This window comes from Meleagris gallopavo, chromosome Z (genome assembly GCF_000146605.3).
Source record: "Meleagris gallopavo isolate NT-WF06-2002-E0010 breed Aviagen turkey brand Nicholas breeding stock chromosome Z, Turkey_5.1, whole genome shotgun sequence".
NCBI classification, from domain to species: Eukaryota; Metazoa; Chordata; class Aves; order Galliformes; family Phasianidae; genus Meleagris; species Meleagris gallopavo.
The window spans coordinates 51,097,637-51,103,224 of NC_015041.2; positions in this window are offsets into that span (position 1 = coordinate 51,097,637).

A 5,588-nucleotide genomic window follows, 5' to 3' on the forward strand; every position below is an offset into this window, starting at 1 on the left:
CAACTTAAGGCTTAAATGGGGATAATATGAGCAAACGTGATACTATCTAACAGAAAACAGTAAACACTATGTGGAATCTTAGACTAATACCAAAAAAAAAAAGAAAAAAAGCAAAAGCTAACATTCTCTTGCATTTCTCTACAAATGGTTAAAAGGACCACTAGTTACCAGAGGAGATGTTTTTAGTCAATTCATTCAGTTGTCAGAAAATATACCTAGTCTTATTAAAATATACTCAGGTTTGATCATCTGCCAGGTTAGATTTTTTCCATACATTCTACTTTATACATTTTATATGTTCAATCAAGAAACTGCCAATCTTGTGTGCCCTCTCATTGTGTATTTTGACAACTTCATATTTAGTCTACTATATGAACACCTACACAAGAAATTACACTTGGGCCTTTATATGGAGGTTAGTAACATGAGCTGTTTTTTAAATTCCTAAACATTTTGGATAGAAAGAATTGCCTAAAAACATTTCACAAGCTTTTGATATTAGCGTCGGACATGCTAAGAGATCAGTTTTCCAGTGCTTCAGTGACTTTCATTTAAGGATGCACAGAAAAGTTGTATTATGCTAAATACGAGATCAAATTAAAATGTAACTGTTCCTTTTGAAGAGTAAAAAGATTAGTCATTGTGTGGCAACATAAAGCTTCAAGTTATGATTCAAGATAAATATATATATATTCTACACAGTGCAGTATACACTGTCAGTTTCTTGGTGAACTACAAAATTGTTTCCATTATTTCCATCAGTTGGATTTAAGTCTATTCAATCATTTTGCCTAAACAAGAACATGCATGTATTGCTGCTAAGTGTGACATAACTGATGCCAGCATGAACCCAGCTTCTTATAGTAAAAATTATGGTAAGACAGTCTGCAGTAAAAGATCTACTTCCTTCTAAGTGAGGGGTGGATATCAAAATTAATTAATTACAGGTTTCACTATGGTTTTTGGGAAATACGAATGTCACATTGTGAATGTGGAATCATTGCCATGTTTATTCTTGTTTTGTGAGTTATGCTTTTTTGAACAGACAGTAAGGCATAGACTTAGTGCTGCTATCTTAAAAGAAAAAAAAAGAAAAATTGTGCACAGGTACAATTATTTAAAAGTTTTTTTTGCCCATTCAGGAAACCATTGCTTGTGATCTGTAACACAGAAACCAAATGAAGTGTGTGTATACATGCATATATGTGTATAAAATTATATAAAATATATCTAAATATGCATATGGGGATAGTTAGAGTGATGTCTGTGAAATACTATAGGATGCTTTTCACATATGCACTCTCAGAAGTCCACTAACGCTAGGCATGAGGTCAACTTTCGAGATTATTTGCTACGCTAAAACTTCAATAGTTAGTAGTGATTGTTAGCAAATGTTAGTTAGTGGCAGTCACTCCTGCTTTGATTCTGACACCAAATTTAGTTAAGTTCCAATCGTGGTTAATTACTTGAAAAATGAAATATCACTGATACATGGAAATTCATACTTTCTATAGATTAGGTTTCTTTGTATGGATTTAGGAAGACAGCAGTAGCTGGAGAAAATCAATTATTTATTTGCTCACTCTGTATTTGTATTTAGGTTTCCTTTTACATACATTCTTTTTATATGCTTTTCTGACATTGCATATTTAAAAATAACTGAAAATAATTTAAAGGTTTGAGCATTTGTGGGTAATGACCCACTTGGTTTGAAGATGTAATATTTGATACTGTACTGTAACTGTCACACACAAATGCTTTTCTAATGTTTTAATGTAACTATTGCAGTTAATACTTTGTACCATGGGGATGTCACTGCAATAAAAGGAAGTGAATTCAATACAACTGAGTTGTCTAACAAGTAGCAAATCATGTTCATAATTGAACTGATTAATTTCTAATAGTATTTTCTGCTTATTGTATGCATCTGCTATTTCTTTCATTGTGGAATTTGCATAGGATCATTGCTCAGATGTCATTCTGTCGTGCAGCGTAGGTTGACAAATGTTTATTTCTGGATGGAAAACTTGCCTAGAGAGAGTGTTGGTTCCATAAGGAAGATAATCCCAAGGCATCTCATGACATACTAGACACTGTGGATTAATCAGCAATATGCGGTATATTTAAGCTGGAATGTAACCATTTTGAAATCTGTTTCTATTACTTATGTAATATGTGAAGGAAAAACTTCTCTCATACTGACAGCGCACTGGGATATGAGGAAATCTTAACTTTAGGAGTACAGTTAGAAATGGCAAGTACATAGTCACTGAAGAACTGTTTAACCTTATTTATTGCGATGTCTCATAGCATAGCTGGATGACTACAGTTTTGAAAGTTAACCTCTATTAATTTCAAACCACTTACCTATTCCTTAATTTAATAAATACATTTTCATATCTATTTAAATGTAGGCTATAGGAGTGAGACTTGGAGAAGGGAAACTCTTGTTTTACCTAAACTGTCATTGCCTCTAACCTGCCTTATATGCATGTAAAGGAGTACAGGAATAAGGTATGTAATGGCTTTCCAAAGTTGATCGACGTGATGAAGAAATTGTTATTTATATAAGAATGTATTAGTTGTACTCAAAGGTAAACAGCTTCACTGAAGGAACATGGGATCAAAGGTGATTCTGATGCCAAGTGGTGAGAACACATGATGAATAATCACAGAATGATTGGGTTGGAGGGGACCTTAAAGGCCCCCCAACCCCGTGCCATGGGCAGGGCTGCCCCCCACCAGCTGAGGCTGCCCAAGGCTCCATCCAGTCTGACCTTGAGTGCCTCCAGGGATGGGACACCACAGCTTCTCTGGGCAGCTGTGCCAAGGAGATGCTGAATGACGAACAGATGGTTTCTTGTTTCAGTACTGCTGCCTTGATTCATTTTTGAATGAAAACATCTGGATCTGGATTTTGGGGTGTTTAGCAGTGCATTATCAAGTCTCTTGTTATTCTGCCTGTTGACGGCATGCAGGTTTAAGATTTTCAGGTTTAAGACAGGTTAGTTTGCCTGACTTTAGAAGGGAGAGGAGCAAGGTGGTGGAAATGATCACTGTTAGCTTCTGAACCAGAACAGTTAAAGCAGCAGTAAATGCCTCCTCAAAGCAAAAGGACGGATGACATTTATGTTTTAACAGAAGATGCTCTGAGCTCCTTCCCTCCAAGGATCTATGTTTTGCCACAAGCTCAATGGCTTCTTAGGAAGAAAGTGCCTAAATGTTTCCTAATGCCCAAGATCTAGCATGAGATAGATGAACTTTGTAGTAGGAGCCCTTAAAGTTTAGGGGTTGGTGTGCTTCTTTGCAGTCATAAGCACTTGCCAGAATAACACCAATATTTTGCTGGAAAAGTATTGACATCAGCATCTTGCCTGTCTGTATACTCTGGTGTTTCCTAATACATAGTGTTGTGTATTGGAAGTGTATTTTTACTGTGTTTTTGTAAAACCTTGCAAAGTATGGTACTAGCAGTGCCCAATAGCATTTGCATCCAGTGCAAGAGGAGGAAGGCCGTGCGTTCCCACCCCGTGGGGATATGGAAAACTGGGTGTGGATCCAGTTCTGCTGGGGGATTTAGGGTCTGGGTACCTCTTCTCTAGTCCATCAGTTTTCATATAATAATAAAGATAAAATAATGATTTCAAATCCTACTGAACCTGATTTTAGTGAAAGAAGTAGGAAATGTTTTCTCTGACTAATTTGTGAATAATTCAAACTATGGTAACACACGGTGGCACTGTTGTCTTCCAGGTAATGAACAAAACTGCACTGTCAGACAAATAACACTCAATTTTACACTGTTCCTGTTATTCTATGGGCTAAATGACTCAGTACTTTCAATAAATTTGATGTGTATCACCATAATGGAACTTCTTTGCAGTACATATTTCATAATTCTGACTGGACTGGACAAGAAGAGTAGACAAGCTGTTTATTTTTTGTTTTCCTTTTGTAGTCAAGACACTGTTACTGTTACAAAGGATGTACCAGTCTCCCTGCAGGTACTGCTTGTTGACTTTTGAATAGCCTCTGGCACCACCATTTCACAAAACACAGTGACATCCATTTTTCATAGTTATTTTCATCTGTGTTAACTAGTGAGCCAAGAAAATAAAACTCCATTTGGAAAAGACTCTTGAACGACAGTGAATAGTTTGACTGATGTCCAACTTCATTTCAGAGAGATCTATAACATTTTGATGAGATATTGTTGCTTCATACGTAACAAGCAAGACAAATATCCACCACCCTCCAGCAGCGCCATCCCCAAAATAATATTCCCTGTTTGAAGGAGTGTGAAGGAGGCAGAATTGTGCAGCATTTGGCATTTTCAAGCTTATTAAGCTTGAGAATATCACTCTTTTGAAATGCTTTGTGGTTAATAACTGAACCTTGGGCTGCCTGTCAGCAATTAATTTTGTCTCTGCAAAGCAGATGGGGAAAGGGAATCATAAGGGAAGGATTTCCCCAGGCTCTTGGGGAAAATTAGAGAGCTGAGATTAGTCTTGACATGTCCTCACTCCCTGTTTGATCATCTGCAAATTGCAGGGGTCTCAAATAATTCCTTGTTATTACTGTTACCAATGGTACAGATTATGAACTGTAGCAAAAAAAAAAAAAGCCCACACAACAAAACTACATGAAGCAGACTGTCGAATGTACATACAGAAGGATATTCCTGTAATGTGGTGTGCAATGAATTTGCTGTTCTGTTTATGCGGGATATGATGAGCAATGGGTATGTTAGGAAAAAAAAAAACAGCACAGACAGTAAGTGCAAAAATAAAAGCTCGAGAGTAAAGCATAGTTGCATGTTGTAAAACATAGTAATTTAAGCATCAGTAACCTACAAATCATAGGTCAAAACACAGCCAGAGTGAGCCTGCACCTCAAAGGAAATTCTGTTTTCCAGAGCTGACCAACAACAGCCATTCGTGTTATTAACACATGAAATCAGGGCTAACCGCAGAATAAAGTGTGGGCTCCCCCATGGGATTTTGGCTAACCTCATATAGAATTACATTTTATCTTTGATTGCATGGTTGAGTGTCGTTAATTGTAAGTTTATTCTCATTAAAATCTTTGTGTATCCTTCAACTAGCAGTGGTACAAGGACTGCTCTGAAAGTAATGCCTCCTATTTTATGATGTTGGCTCAGAGTGTCAGAGGCAGACGTTGGTAGTACAGCAGGTTGGACCTTCCCACCAATATCCCATTGCATGTTGTTGCCATGGGACAGATGGCAGCAGAGGGGCAGTCTGACAGAATGGCATCTGACGTAGAAGGATGCATGAAGCAAAGGTGTGTCACTGAATTCCTCCAGGTGGAAACAATGGCACCCACTGATATTTATGGGTTGCTTGCTGAACTTTTATGGAGGCCAAACAGTGGATGTCAGCACACATGAAAATAATTTTCAGTAGTACTTTAGTTATATTATGTATTTTGTATGTGGCCTGAGACAACTCTTTGTTCAGTGTGGCCCAGGCATGCCAAAAGTTTTGACACTTGTGCTCTATATCATAAAAGTATATTAGGAAGAAAGCACATATATTTTTAATTAAATCGTGAAGAGAGAAAAAGGA